The 16,236-nt window shown below is 43.7% G+C and overlaps 1 long non-coding RNA gene across 1 annotated transcript; it reads left to right on the forward strand.

Moving 5' to 3' along the window:
• Positions 1-13,044: 13,044 nt before the first annotated feature.
• LOC109144424 lies at positions 13,045-15,655 on the forward strand. Its single transcript, XR_002273380.2, has 2 exons — positions 13,045-13,333; positions 14,837-15,655. It is a non-coding gene; the product is annotated as an uncharacterized LOC109144424 (long non-coding RNA).
• Positions 15,656-16,236: the final 581 nt, after the last annotated feature.

Raw genomic sequence — 16,236 nt, forward strand, 5'->3', positions numbered from 1 at the left:
ATAACTGAATATAATCCCCAGTACAGATTTCGAACCAATTGAACTGAGAATAGCTAACCTTCGCTCTGAACTCACTCCAGCTGCAGGTTAATGCAGTTAATTGCAGAGCACCTGGTCTGAGCCTCAGGTATATGAATCATCCCCACAGCACACCTTTCAATCTTTTATTCTTATGTAATGGCCCGGGGCAGCTGACGGTGCCTGTTGCAGCTTTGTTCCTGGTGGGTGTGCCAATATGCTGTCAGAATTCCCTTGCTGGCTGCAAAGGGAAGGCTGTACTTTAAAGCCCCGCTGTGTACCTGCCGGGCTGTGGTTTGAGGAGGCTCCGGCCCTGCCCCCGGCCCTGCCCGGCTCCGCGGAGCCTCTGCGGGGCTGCGCCGGCTCCGCTCCCGCGGCTCCTGCGGGCTCCTGCAGCGGGCCAGGAGTCACCGAGCCACCACGCCAAGGCCCCTGGCACCCCCCGAGCACAAACCAGAGCACAGCAACAGGCTGGTGCTGCTCCTGGAGCCGCGGCATCCTGAGCGCCCTGGGTGCGATGCTCAGGGCAGTGCGTGTGTGCCGCCTGTGTGACACACGCGTGTGCTCCTGTCCGTGTGTGTGTCACACAGCACCCTCCCTGTGTCACACAGCACCTTCCATGTGTCACACAGCACCCTCCCTGTGTCACACAGCACCCTCCCTGTGTCACATAGCACCCTCCCTGTGTCACACAGCACCTTCCATGTGTCACACAGCACCCTGCCTGTGTCACACAGCACCCTCCATGTGTCACACAGCACCTTCCATGTGTCACACAGCACCCTCCCTGTGTCACACAGCACCCTCCCTGTGTCACACAGCACCCTGCCTGTGTCACATAGCACCTTCCATGTGTCACACAGCACCTTCCATGTGTCACACAGCACCCTCCCTGTGTCACATAGCACCCTCCCTGTGTCACACAGCACCTTCCATGTGTCACACAGCACCCTGCCCGTGGCACACAGCACTCCCTACACAGCCCTCCATGTGTCACACAGCACCCTCCATGTGTCACACAGCACCCTCCTGTGTCACACAGCACCCTTCCTGTGTCACACAGCACCCTCCCTGTGTCACACAGCACCCTGCCTGTGTCTGGCTATGCACACGCTGCAGCCCTTCAAACCCAATGCCAGTCCTCTCCAGTTCAACTCCTCCAGTGAACTGCTCTGCCTTTGTCTGTGGAAAGCCGGTTCTTGGAAGCAGATTTATTTATACATCAATAGCAAAAAGGCTAACTGAATTAACTGTTTACCTAAACACTCTAATGTAGATGCCTGTAACATATGTACAACCATGTGTGTTTTATAAATAAATACCTATGTGCACATGTGTCAGGCACCGAAATGCCTACAGGGGCTTTTGGTAAGGGTGAGCTACTTGTAGATACTTGAACTTCTTGCTAGTCTGGGATTGATTATGTCGTGCTTATTAAAGTGGTTTGCAGCTTTAAACTGGTAAATATAGTTTTTAAAGGGCAGGACAATGTTTTGAAAATAGTTGGTCACTACTTTGCACAGACATAACTCCGCAAGTGCAGTTTAATTTATCTTACCAAGTATTAACTGAACTACTTTTCTTTACACCGGTTCAATACAATTGTGTCAAGTGACATCCTTCAACTGCTGGTGATACATAGATAAGAACGGGAAACTAAGGGATATAAAGAAGGTTAGTGGGGAAAAGTTCTGAAGAGAAGGCAAATGAGCTGTATTGAACATGTACTTTATACACAGAATTAATGATGGTTTGTACAAAAATTGTACTGTAAGAAGGACAGTCTGGAAATGATAAAACTGCCCTCTTTGGCAATACTGATCCTTGTTTCTTTGATGTGTGTTAGCACAGAAGATTAGGTTACTCCTTAAATTATACACAAATAACAATCAGACATTGTCACAACAATCTCAATGTTGTCAACTTTTCCATTGTAACATTGCATTGGTTGGCAAACTACCCCCCAAATATCCAAGTACACACTCTGAATGATTATGATTTCAAGCTACTTATCTTCAGTCTGCCTGATAATCTTGCTTTTTGCCTCTTGCTTCATTAAGTGTTCCCATATATAATGAGAATGTTATGAGTGTAAAATACTAAATTTCTGATTTCATAGCATTTGATGTTTTCTTTGTCCAAGCATAATAAAGGAGCAGACCCAAGGGAAGTGTGGACCAAGCACTGCAAGCTCCACGAGCAGGAGCCTTCTGAGGTACCAGGATGCCTTTCAGACAAAAAAGGCCAAATCTGCTGCCATGCAAGTCAGCATCAGAACTCCCACTGACTTACACGGAGTCAGCACTTTGTAGCTGGAGAGGTCATGTTCAAATGCAGCTTTGGAGCCTACAGTGACACCACAGCTCAAGGGTGAGTGACAGATCCCAAAAAGCAGGGCATGCAGCTACCCTTCCAGGGCACAGAACTCATCTGTTCTCTTAGACAGGAACAAGAATCTCTGTCTTGTCTTGATAACCATCTATCCTTGCTTGGCTCAGGATAGATGGTTATCTTCTGATAACCTGTAGGAAAAGTGGTGTCTTTATCTTAATCTATGGATAAGGTTTAAGGAATCTAAATAGTTTCCATAGTTACCATCAGTCACGTATCTGATCAATATTTAGATCAATATCTGAGGTCATTATGGTGTATCTTCCTCCTGTGTAATCAGCATTGGTTCGTTCAGCTGGGTGGGATAGCTCATCCTCTGACACAGATGTGCATCCATCCTGGTGTGACAGGAGAACCCAAGTCATGCAATCTATTATCTAAAATTGTCTGCTGGGGTTCAGGCATAACTCATCTACTGCAAATTCACACCATCTCTCTGTAAGGGCCTGAACGAGGCCTGGGCATCCCATAAGCTTTTAAAGTAATGCCAAAGTGATGCACAGTGGAGAATCACACCATAGGAAAGAGGGTCCGTCTTCTATTCTGCCTCTGAAACAGAATACATTAAAAAGCAGTCATTCAAAGCCCATGACATAAGTGGGAAGCTGCTCCAGAAATCCTAATTTTGTTCAGTTACGTACACTAGAGTTTGCTTTTAATGTTTTCACTGTCCTTGGCTTTGGGTTTATTAAAAATTCAACTTGAAATTCAATTAGATGATAGTTTATATTCTTGGAGTAAATACAGTTTTAGCATCAGATTCATTACTTACTTTCAATTTTACTTTGCCATGTCAAACCAGTGAAATAATATAGTTACCATCATCTCCATTCCTGCTTGCCCCAGGTGCTCCTGCTCAATCTTTCTTTTAGTTCTAGAACCAGTGTTTATAAAACGCTCTGTCAAAGGTAAAGCAGATTTCACTCTTATGATGAATGCTTGCTGACATAGGTCATAACTTTACAGCATTCATTCCAAACAAAAGCCTGCTATTATGTAGTGGGGGTTACCTGTAACAGGGGAAAGGAAAGAGGAGTACTTGCTCTTGTTCCTATAGTTCAGCTTGATTTTATTACCATTATATTACAGTGTTTGGGTTGTTTGGGGTTTTTTAAAGAGGGAAAGAAAAAAAGCGTGAACTTAATTTTGTTTAGTTTCTAATCTCTTGCCAAATGAGTTAGCTGGAAGCATTTTATACCAACAAAATATGGTCTAAGCTGTAAGAGTTCTGACTCATCTGCTGCTGTCCAGTCTCCCTCGAGAAACAGTTTACTGTTGCCAGGGAAATTTTGGCCCAGGGAGTATCTGTTAATCTGCCTTGTTAGTGGAGATACTTTGAGCCTGGGACCTCCCTGCCATCTGAAATGGTAGCACAGGAGAAATCCGAGTTTATGGTGAGTCAGGTAATCAATCAAAGCAAACAACAGGGCCCTACAGACAGGATTTAATAAGAAGAATGAATGGAGCCAGCTAAGCCCCCAGGGACAGATGAGCCTACTTCTCATTTTCTGTTTATTAAAACCATTCATATCAATTTGTCATGTGGAAGCATTTAGTTCATTCAAGCACAAGCGTAATTTAAAAGTCTTATTAATAATACTTTAAATGCAGACTGTCAGATTCCTTCCACACAGGTGATAAGGGAACCAGAGGGGCAGCTTAAGATGCCAGTACAAGATGTACTAAACAATTGCTCAAACTTACTTTTTCTGTAAATTATCTGAAGCCAGTGTAGTTGCAGAAAGCATGAATTTAGGAAAGCACTCCAAAGGCCAGATATGAACTTCTCTGAAGTGGCTGGGTTTTTCATCAGCTTTCTGAGACTCTGGATGAGTGCACTTGCTGTATTTTGCAGACTCACTGCAGGTCTCCTTACCCACGGAGCTGCAAGGAGCCAAAGCATCGACCTGCTTCACCAGGCAGGGCCCAGTCAGACCTTTGGCAGCTGTGGGCATTGCTCTCAGGAGAATGCTCTTTTTGAGACATTTAACAAGGAAATTTATAAAAAAACAAAAAGTAAATTGCTGGGGAACTAGCCCTGTCAGGCTGTTTTTCTGCATCTCTCCTTGTGCAAATGTTATATTTTTAAGAAATTTGACTCAGTGTTCTACCTGTCTCTGCAGTGAATTATGCCTCTGGGCTTTATCCAAAGCCTGCTGAAATGATGGTCTCTTCATTTCCTTGACTGCCTACAGTTCAGAGCCTATAAATGTCCATTTCAGAGGGTGACAAATGTCTATTTGTGAACTCTGGGAGTGCAATTGCCAAAGAGCAAGTTGAGATGCAAAAGAGAAGTTTTCCTGGTGTGGCCTTGGCTTTGCCTTACCCTCTCCCATTCATCACCAGTAATCCAGACACTTAGCCCTGGCATAACATCCATCTTCACATATGTAATTAGTATCACACCTACAGGCTCTGTTTCTCTTAAATAATCCTTTGATGAATGCTAGAGATATTAAACATGTTATTAGAAGGAGCTGGTGCTTAGAAGAAGGAAAAAATGCTGTGCTTCCTGACTGCATTATTCTTTTGAATTATTGCATGGTAGAAAAAGAAAACAAAACCTTTTGTCTCTTCCAAAAGCATATACAAAATGCTGCCACAGATTGGGTCAAACTGTTTCAGGTTCCAGTAGTTACTAAGAATCTAAGGCAGAGAGGAAAGGCAACCTCAAACTCTCAAAATATTCAATAAACCCGTGGTCCAGGACTATGTGTGACAGCCTATAAACCTCAAGGCTGGGAATTGAAACAACCTCTTGGTATGAATGGCCAGACCAGACCTCCCTCCTTAAACTAAGCAACTACAGTACCTGGTAAAGTTTTATAGCCCTAACAAGGTCTTTAACAAATTAAAGCCACTGGAACTGGGACTTTGTTCTTTCTTTTCAAGCTCCCCACCTTTCCAATCCTACCCAGAAATGCCACTGCCCAACGGATGGTTTTAATTCAGGTCCCAGAATGGCACAAAGCTTAGTATTCACACAATAAACCTTTCAAAGAAGAATTTGGGTTTACTGGAGCTGTTTAATTGTTGTAGAAGCTCTGCTGTAAGAAATAAAGACTTCTGTCATTTTCGTATCTTTGTTATAATTGACTAAATCTATTAGAATATATTCATAGCTGAGGGAAGACTGGGATCCTTGTGACTGCACTTATATTTGCATTATTTATGTAGCAACAAGAACTAGATAAGGCAGAGAAATAAGATCCTTGATCATCATCTCCTTTGATCATCCCCCTTCCCCCACTGCATGCACAGAGCATACCATGGAGGTATTCTGGTTCAGAACTGGAGTTCCACAGAGCACTTCCAGGAACACCACCCCAAAATGCTACGTCTGAGCCTTTACTGTGGGATGATTTCGTTGGCTGTGGCAATACCAGTGCCAGGTATCAGCCAGTGGGCTGCTGAGCACACACACGGGCAGTGTGAACCATCCTGGGCCGCCTTCCTGCACAGGGAAGGGGCACTCAGCACACACCACAAGCAGCAGAGGAACACAAATGATCAATCCAAGGTCAGTCTAAGCTGCTCAGGCAGAAAAGCTGTGGACCTGCCTCAGTTCAGTTTACCCTCACAGACACAGCAGCTCTCAGCACAGAGTCCAGCTTCTATCTGCTCTTGCTCTCCCAGCGAGGCAGAGATTCCTGGGCAGTACTTCCCACAGTGCTGTGAATGTTCACTCATTTTCTCTCTTTCTTTCCTCTAAGAACTTTCTGTTTTCTGTGGACTTTCATTGTTTAAATTCCCAGCCAAAGAGAGATGCCTTCCCAGAACACCAGCAACGATCCAAGGAAGCCCCTTTGCATACAACTGTAGGAAACACACAGCAAGGATTCTGCTTCACTCTCAGCTTCAGTTTCAGCTGAAAATCGCATTTCCTAAATTGTTTCCCCAGTCTGTTCAGGAAAGCTCTTGGGTTTAGTATGAAGCTACCAGAAAGTAGAAAATTGGTACCAAGACTTTGCATACTTAAAGGAAAGGGAAAGCACATGCCATAATTGGATGTAAACCATGGCAGTGAGCAGAAAGAAAATGCTGGGAAAATCCCTTCCCATTACATGTATGGGGATTTGGGTTTAGTTCTAGATAGTTTTTTGAAGTCATTGTCAGGTTTGGCATGTGCCTTCCTATTGCTTGCACAGGAGCCTAAGAATCAAACAGAAATTCTGAGGATGTTGTGCTTGGAATCAGCCCCCGTTTGTTAGGGAGCTTTCATGGTCCAGGTGTAAAATCTCCAATAAACATTAGACATAGCTCAAACAGACAAAACCACCCCTGCTCTGACAAGCTGTGAACCACGAGGCCACAAAGTACAAAGAAGCAGCTTCTGACATCGAGACACATGGTACTCTTAACTGACACCCATAAAACTGAAATTAGTCAAAACACATTCTTCACCAAGGCTTGGAGCTTGGAGCATTTACTGCACACTGAATAAAAATCCCCACAAAAGAGAAAGCTTCAGTTGATGAGACTAAACTTAGAAATTATATTCCTGAAATACCCTCACTGCAGGTTTAAATTTTATTTAATGCACTTTGAAGGCTCTTCACTGACTTCAGTATTTATAGTCTAAAGGGTAAACAATCTTTTACCCTCCCCAAAAAAACCACAGAAAATAACAGTATTCAGGACAAAGAGAAAAAAAGGGAAGTTTTTAGGGTTGCTGCCCATTAAAGGTGCAGGACTGACAAACACAGGTACTAGGATATGTAGTGAAAGCTGACCATGGGCCACTTCCACTTAGCTGAACATTTCCTCACAATGACAGGGGAAAGACACTCTCCAGTGATGAGCTGTTTCCACATTTTGCATAACACATCCCAACCATAAATGGCATTTTGCTATGAGATGATAAATCTCCTATGTAAAGTCTTTTATACACTAAAGCTGTTTTCCTAGTGTGTTAAGTTTTGCATTTCATGACTTGTAAATTTAGGAGACTGTCTTTTCTGAGAGAAATTAATACAAACATTATGGGATCTTTTACCTCTGTTGTTTCTAACTCCTTCTACACAAAACCTGGGGTTTTTTTTGATGGCTGTATTAGTGAAGGAACGTGTCTGCCAAGCCAGATGTTTGTATTTCCACTGAAACTTGTGTTAGGATGCTGGGAGAGCGCACAGAAAAGTGCATAGAAAAGTGCTAGAAAATCAAAGCTTAAAAAAGCGAAAAATCAGTGGAGACTTGAAACCAACACTGCCATAGAGTGCAGAGGGGTTCAGTAATTAACTCCTCCTCACTACCCCATGGCCTCTTCTAAAATCCACCTCCACTGCCTGTCCTGGGCTTTGGATCAGGCTGTCAACAGAGAATGCTCAAAGGAAATGCATCTCTGTGGCTTAGAAGTCTTCATAGCACTGTGGTGGATAATAGAATATATTCTGCTGTTTTTGTAGTTAATAACTGCCCTAATCAGTGTCTCCTCTGCAAGTCTGAAGTTCTGTTTCTGTGCTGGGAGTCTCTAACCTCTGAGATGGAGCTGACAGCTGCACACAGCAGACTGCACTGTGGCAATGTGCACACTGCTACAGTCAAGCTCTAATAACAAGCAGTTGATGCAAGACAGTTCCTGATTACAGAATTTAAGAACTGAGTCTGGTGGTTTCTAAACACAGCTTATTAATGTCTATAAGAGATCTATTTGTTCTCCTTCCCCCCAGTTTCCAAGCTCTGACACAGAAGTGCCCTGCAGCACTGTGACTTGATGACTCTTACTGCTAGAAATTTCAGTAGGAGAACCAGATTTGGATAAAATTCTCTTTCTGTCTGTGTAACAATGTCAACACAGTTAAGATTTTAGAAGCCATTAACCGTGTCTCCAGATCCAAGAATTGAATTCATCCTATCTTTAACATCTGTACTTCTTTGTCATAAGGTACAGATAGACTCTTGTAAAATAATTTTGTACGGGTACTTGTGCTTGGTTATTTTCAGATCTGTAAGGCTGTGATTGTACAGAAAAATCCCCATTAATAGCTGTTCCTGTATCAGGGAATACCTGTTGATAGTCAAGCCTCAGCCACAGAGCAGAAAAGTCACATCAGCCCGGCTATATCTTCCTCCCTGGAATAACCTCAGGGCTGAACTGGAGGGACAGGCATGGGCTGTGAAGTCAGAATTATCCAAAGTCAGCAGGACAGAGGTTTGGGCTTGATCCTCGTGGGTGAGCTGCAAGGTGCAAGGTGTGCTCACCTTGCACTGAGCATGTGGTGGTGGAAACCCCATATCTGATGTTCAAAGAGAACTGCTGCTGCTCAGACCCTCCTGTTCCCACCCTGCCACCTCTCAGCTGAACTCCACTCTTGTGGCAGCAGCATAAGGTTTTACAACACTTAGAAAACAGTATTCATTTTCTAAGAAGCACCCCTGATAGCAAATGTGGTCAGGTAGAAGCCGGAGGGGTGAACAGTGTGCCAGTAAAAGTTTGTTTTCTTCTGCCAAGGAAACTGCTGTTTCGAAGGCAGATTCAATGAAAGGCAGAGGATGTTACCTTGAGGAGCCACTTTGTTTACATTTCAAAGGCCTAGTGCTCTTGTTAGACTGATCCTGTTTCATGCAGCTCGTTAATGAAAAGCATTTGTTTGGTATTATACCTCAACAGCAAATTAGATTCTCCCAAGACAGTTTGACTATGTGAGAAAGCTTTTGTGACTGCCCAGATTTCTGCAGTGTCATTAAGATAACAACCCTCACATCTGCACTTTCAAATGCTCTTCCCAAGGAAAACATAAAAAATATTCAGATCTATTACAAACTTACAGGATTTATCACCCCAGCTTGATTTAGATGATTTATTTTCCCTCTAAATTCCTGAACTCAACTTGAAATAAATTACAGTACTGAACATTTTGGTAGTTCTTCTTACCCACTGCCTTTAAGCAATGTTTCTTTCAGACACTGACAGTGTCTGATTCTGGCCAACAGCAGCAGCAGCTTTTTCAGAGGGTTTTAGAAGGGTTCTCACTACACCAAGAAATGAAATCGATGGACAAGTGACAAGGAAAATGACTGTAATCATGGCACATATTTCCTGTCTCTTGCTTCTCTTGTATGATCATGAAAAAAAAGGCACTCTCTGCCTCTACTGGACATTTCCACTACTGATGGCTACAAAGTAAACTGAAAGTCTACCTGTAAGTTACATTCAAAGAATTTTTGTGATAAGATCCTCAGAAAGCCACAGGAACCCCGCTTATTTAGAGAAGCAAACTCTCCTGTAATGTCAAATACCTATAGAAGTGTTATATAGATCTATATAAAAGCTAGTGAGGAAGCATTTTAGTGCCCATCACTTTGATGTCTAGAAAATAACTGTAATTTATTTGTTGAGAGATCTATACAGTCAGTACTGTTCTGGAGTATATACTGATCAAAAATCCCTCCATCTAAATGCTCACTAAAATCTAAAAGCCAGGCTATCATTTTTTTATTCCTGGTATGCTGCTGCAGCCTAGTTTGGAGTGCTTCCTGAGTGAAACACGGCAGGTTCATCCCAATACACCAAATCTATTCAGAAGAAAACACTACAAGCAAGATTTATTTATATTCACCTCTCTTTGGTATTGTTTGTTGCACCCAGAAACTGAGCCCGTGTGGGTCAGTTGCTAGCTCTACACTCAGTGGCTGGGCTTGCTGAACGAGGTACTTTTGGCTGTGCCAAACAAAGCTGGAAACGCTGTATCCTCAACCAGAAGAGCTTGAATGACAAGTGACTCATATTAGGAATTCCTTGTGTTCAATCAGCTCCCCTTGATGTGAGATAAAGAGACTTGATGAAAACAGACAGAACCCAGTTTCAGTCTCCTCTTGGGAGGAGTGAAGACCTTTTTTACATAGGGACAAATTCATTCCTGGCATAAGGCTTTTTACTCGAGCGGAATTATAGCAAGGATGAAAACAGGTCATCTTGTTTTGTAGTACATGCTTCACATCAGTGATGAAATAAACTGGGTCTCAAAGGAGAGGTGATAAAAAGTCAGCCCTTGTGCTTTTTTGTGATTTCTTTTAAACTATAAAACCTCCTAATGCTTAGTTTTTAAAATATATTAGTTTGATTTATCATTGACTTACACAACACTGTGCAATGACAACTAAAAGCTTTTCATGGAAAATAAAACACTTTCTGAAATCATCCAGACCCAGCAAAGCATATGTATCATAGCTCCCACAAAGAAACCCGGAATCACCTGTTTTAAGCAGCCAACTGGAAGGAGAAAAAAGACCAAAACAGCAAAACCCAGCAAAGGCTTCTAATCATTCTTTGTATCTCCCTTTTTGTATGCTTGATTTGAGATGCTTTAATGAATCCTCATTCTCAAACAAGTGCTGGGTACCTGCTCACTGGGAATTAGGCACATCACAGCAGTCACCCAAAGGCATTTAGGGGAATATTCAAGAACCTCAAGCATAGCTGAATATTTATTTTATGATTCTATCCTGGTCTGAACAGTAGTTTTTGTAACCTGAATATCTCTTTTGTACTACTCTGAATATATTTATAGTACTCCATAGTAATGGTTGCAAATGTTGCAGTCACACTCTCATGCAGAGTCAGCTGCATTGCTTTGATCATCCCATTATTTGGGTTATTTTACGACAGTTTTAAATGGCTGAGAACTGCACAGAGATGACTCAATTGTACCATTAGCCATGAACAGCAAGTCCATGTTAACAAGCTGTAACTACCCCTGAACAATGTAAACAGGAAGCCTGGTGCTGGAAATTCATTTTGATGATTTCCACTCTTCTTGCAGGTCACAAAGAGAGTCACAAATTAAAAACTGTCTTCACAAAGTGCCAGCTAGGAGTTTAACTGTTGCTGGACCTAAAGAATAGACGTTTTCAGCCATTCTGAAAGATATTTTATGTTACTATTCACAACTATGTGAAAAGTGTCCCAGCATTTTAATTTCGTTATTGCATAAAAAGCTCCTGGTGATATGTCTGACATAATGCACAAAAATGAATAAATATTAAGAAAACGCTTCAGAATCTTTAGTACTTTCTTGAATGTGGTTATAAGCATAAAAACCCTGGTTCTCTATCTCCATGAGTTCAGAGGGAAGTGACTGTGTGACTGAAATGCTGCCAGGAGATCCCTCTCCACTACCGAGTTTATTCAGCAGAATAAGTGTGTGGCCTAAACTCTTCTGTAATAAGGATATTCTGGAAAAAATCTAAATCTCAAATTGTGGCTATATACGCAGCATTGTAAAATGCTATGTGTTTGAAAGGTTTGGGTGTTTGGTTAGTTTGGTTTTGGGTTTTTTTTTGTTGTTTCTTTTGTTGCTGTTCCGACTGATCCCAAAAATCTTCCCAATAAGCTCCTGGGAAAAAACTATTTAATGTAATCTTCTGAAACTCCCATGACATCATCTAAGACCAAGCATTTCTACTTGGTTAAGAAATATTTGAAAGCCACAGCAGAAGGGTACAAATGTAAAGCTGCAGGTCCCACCCAGTGCATTTTGCGGCACAGGGAAGGGAACAAGGACTCCAGTCACACTGGTGACAGCAAGGAGGATGTCACTGCAGAATTAATTACAAGGAAAAATGAATGACCTTATAGTTCAAGAATTCCTAGAAAATACATTCCTTTCAATACTCTGCCAAAAGAGTGCATTTAATTGCTCCGAAGTTGATTTTCAAACACTTATGAACATTACTGGTTTAGGACACCTTCGCTGATTTCTGTGTTTCGTGCCATTTCCAGACTCGGTGCGTCAGGAGACAGCAGCCCAGAGGGGAGCGAGTCAGGGTCAGCACCGGGCCAGCAGCAGAGGGGCTCCGAGCAGGTCCTGGCTCTCGGCAGCTTTTCCGCACGGGCACGGGAAGGTTCCTGTCCGGCAGGGCTCGGGCCGTGCTGTGGTGCCAGAGCCCCGCCAGCCCTGCCCTTCTCCGAGCCCTTCCCTGACCCCTCTGCTCCGGTGCCTGCGGACCCCGCTCTCCCCCAGATCTGCCCCATTCCACCCGCGGAACCCTTTCCTCAACCTGCTCCCTCCTGAACTCATCCTCGGGGATCACCGGCACCCCACAGCTCCCCCAGCCCCTCCTGAGCTCCCCCAGCCCCTCCTGAGGTTCCCCAGCCCCTCCTGAGGTTCCCCAGCCTCCTGTCCGCAGCCCTCTGTTCTCTCTGTCCCTGCAGGAATGGCATTGATTTGGCTGGGAAGCCTCGGCTTGCTGGGTACATTTAGATCCACGCCCAGAGACTGAGTCTGGGGGTTCTGCCATCACGGGAGCCTTCCATGTCATGGGCTTGGTATGCCTGCTGACTTACCTGACTGTGGGTGGGGGCTTAGGGACCTAAAGCAACATAAGAAAACCAATTTTCTACTCTACGTCCCAGCCAGTTTGATATAACCTGTAGTGCAGAACAAATTGTGTCAATAATTATACTGGATCTTACGTAAAAGCAACCTCTATATAAACAAGAGAACCAATCAAATGAAAACACAGTAATCTGAACAAATGTTTTCAGTACTGGAAAGTGTAAGGTGAGCAAATTGCTGCCCTAAGGACAAGGTGAAAATCCCTAGCCCCCCTTTCCAAAGCAAACAAATAGTAGTGAAACGTAATTTGACGCTCGTTTCCACCAAGGGAAAACATTTTGTCAGCCACCGTTTTTGGGTTTTTTTTTTTGAGGTTGCCTTAACGTCGTTTCCTTGCAATCTGATCCTCGCAGGAGCTCCCCAGTGGGGATCAGCGCCTGTTGCCGGGAATGAGTGCTGCCTGCTGAGGGAGCGCAAACGTCCTCAAAGGGCTCGGTAAATCCCGAGCTGGAGGTGCTGGACCCGTGCTACATGCGGATCTAATGTGCCATTCTCAAAGGCACCAGCTCCAGATCCAGCAAGATGTTCAGTCTCTAGAACCCTGTGGAAGCTGCAGGTTTCCAGTGAGTGAAGATGTTTCTCCCCAGGTAACTCATATTTTACAGCAGCAGAAATTGAGGACTTTTAAAAAAGCTGGATGCAGTTGATGTCTTGAAACTAACATATACATCAATAATACAAGTAGAAACACAATCCAGAAGATTTAAAATGTAGTACTTTGTTCCATCCAGGTTAACAGCTGAGACAGACTGTAAATTTGTGTGTTGAGGACTGACTCTGGTATGGATTTATTAAGTGGGCTTAAAAACACAGCAAAGCACCACCAAAGCTTGTACCAAAGCTGTAGTTGGAATTTTTTTTGCTTTGATGAAGAAACTATTTCACTTTGATTTTAGAGTTTCTTTATAGCTTTTGAGTGGCAGGCAGCCCTTTACATTATTAATAAATGTTTTGAATTTCAAGTCTTTAAACTAAGAAGTTTTTTGGGGGAGGAGCTTTGAAAAACTAAGAAATAAAGGAACTCATCATAACACTTATAAGATAAAGCTGCTTCTTTCACACTGAACTTTGGTTTAATGTGTCAGAGTCATGATTTTAATCACAAATTCTATCTAATGTTGAAATGAATGCCAAGGATGATGGCTAGAGGAGCTCTGTCTTTATAAATCTCCCATCAAATAAAATGGGAAGGTGAAAGTCACAAGAGTGTACCAGGAGGGATCACTTTATCACCTCAGAACAAAATTCAGGCCTATAGAGAGGCCAACCCCAGACACAGCTTGTGCCTTGAGCAGTGGAGAGGAGGAACCTGGTCCAGTCTCCAGCACCAGTGGAAAATCTCTTCTGGAAGTGCACAGAAGCAAATCAGTGTCCGAGGGTGTGAGATGCTGCCTCTGGCCCTAGGGAATTCCTTCAGGTCTGCTGCTATTTTCTTTTACTGATCTGAATTCCTTTACTCATTAAATAGACAGGCTCAGTGCAGTGAAGAGTTTTCTTTTCCCCAGAGGTCAGAAAGCAGCAAAAGGGCTGCTTGTGCTCCAAGCCCTGAACACACCCAGACCCCAGGCAGCTGTGGTGGTCCAGAACCGAGGCCCAGCCGGCCCAGTGGCCCATTCATGTGAAATCCTCTCTCCAGGCACAGGAACAGCACGCACAGGTATAAAGGACATCCCACTGTTGATGAAGCCACACAGTTACAGTAGAACTGTCTTCAGGAGAGTAGGAAAGCTGGGAATGTTTGCTGGCTAATGACCAGCTGGGGCATGCAGAAAGGAGCCACAGGAGGCACTCTATGAAACGAGAGAACGTGGGGAGAAAATGAAAGCTGGAGGGGAGAAGTGGAGTTTGGGAAAAGTTAAGCAAAAGGCTCAAGGGCCAAGTGAGTTTTTCTAATGGCTCTGTGCAGGTGAAAGGTGGAATGACTGAAGGTGACCTCAGAGCAGCCCCCACTCTTTCTTCCATACCTTGGCTGCTGCCATCTAACACCTACAGGGAAGCAAAAATAAAGGCAGGGGATGAGCCCACTTCTGTCTCGAGGAGGGCGAGGGTGTGAGGCCCTTCCTTACTGAGTGGTGGTTTCTCTCCTGCAGCTGCTAAAAGATGGGGCTGACAACTGCTACTGCTGCTGCAGAGATTGCTCCTGGTGACTCTCCTCCCCAAACATTATCAACTCCTCTATATCCACCTACCTCAGCAGCTTCTTTGGTTGCAGCAAAAGCAATGGAAAGGAGGGAACAAATGGTGCTTGAGCATCTGGTGTCCTCTCGCCCAAGGGAGACAATCTGTCACCTGCCACTTTGTGTTCTGAGTCTGCCTAAAGCACCCTCTGCACCCAGACACGGATTCATTCGAACGTCATACTTGATACTGGCATGGTGTCTGGAGGGTCAGGAGGAGAGGTTTCCAATAACTGTGTGACAGAAAACACAGAGGTTATGTCACCTGTCAAAGCAGCAGTGGACTTCGGAAGAGGACCCGTATTTCCCACGTGCTCCGGTCTCACAGTAAAGGGAGGCATCACCCCTGCTCATCTCTGCTCTGGGATCATACACATGAACCCACCAGCGAAGAGCATTTTCAGTTTTCAGAGATTTGTGCTCGAAAAACACCTGCCAGCTGTCATTCCCATTTATGGGTTCACTGGGAAACCTCTTAGAGATGTGCAGCAAAGTTTGTAAGTCGTTTGCATGGCAGCACAAGTGTGAGCAGCAACCAAATGTCACAGCCCTCTGCAAAGCCCTTCGCAACGACTGTCAGTAAAAGTCAAGTTCCTTGATTCCACTCAAGCAACACATGGCAGGAACACCATTCCTGTGAGAAGCAGGGCTGGCGTTTGATGTGCAGGGAGTTCACATTGTGGTAACATAAAATCTTAACGTATGGTAATAAATATCCTGGAAAGAATTTAATAATATGTTTTGTTTCATCATAAATTGGCAGGAACCAGTGAATTAAACAGCCCTTTCTAGCTCTTTTCACATGATAACTCTCTTTATAATTGCAGAGTATTTCACCTTTCACAACATAAGGGTTTTGTAAAGTACATTTTAACTTAAAAGAGCTTCAGTGTTTATGCAGGGTTTATACAGATTGATCTGCAGTAATCTATCTAGAGTTCTTTGCCTTGATGAGAGATATTTGAAGTGGTCCTTACTGTATTCTGAAGCTTCACCCATTGCATAAAGAGCTACTTCTGAAAAAGCCCATGATGTACTGGGTAAAACATCAAGAGCAATTAGATTTAGTGAAATTATTCAGAAGAGGGCCAAGATCAAATAAACATTGCTTTTCCACAGCAGAGGGGAACACTCTCTTACTTTTTTGCCTAACAACAAGGTACTGACAGCGGTGTTTCAAGCAGGATGGGGCCAGCCTTTGATCTCTGCAGGGGGCTCGTGTTAACCACAACTGCGAGCTGTCTGAAAGCCCACAGGTCAAGCAGGTATTTTTAGTTCTATTTTCAAGACGTAGAAACATACTTTCTCTCATT

Source organism: Corvus cornix, chromosome 15 (assembly GCF_000738735.6).
Source record: "Corvus cornix cornix isolate S_Up_H32 chromosome 15, ASM73873v5, whole genome shotgun sequence".
Classification (NCBI taxonomy): Eukaryota; Metazoa; Chordata; class Aves; order Passeriformes; family Corvidae; genus Corvus; species Corvus cornix.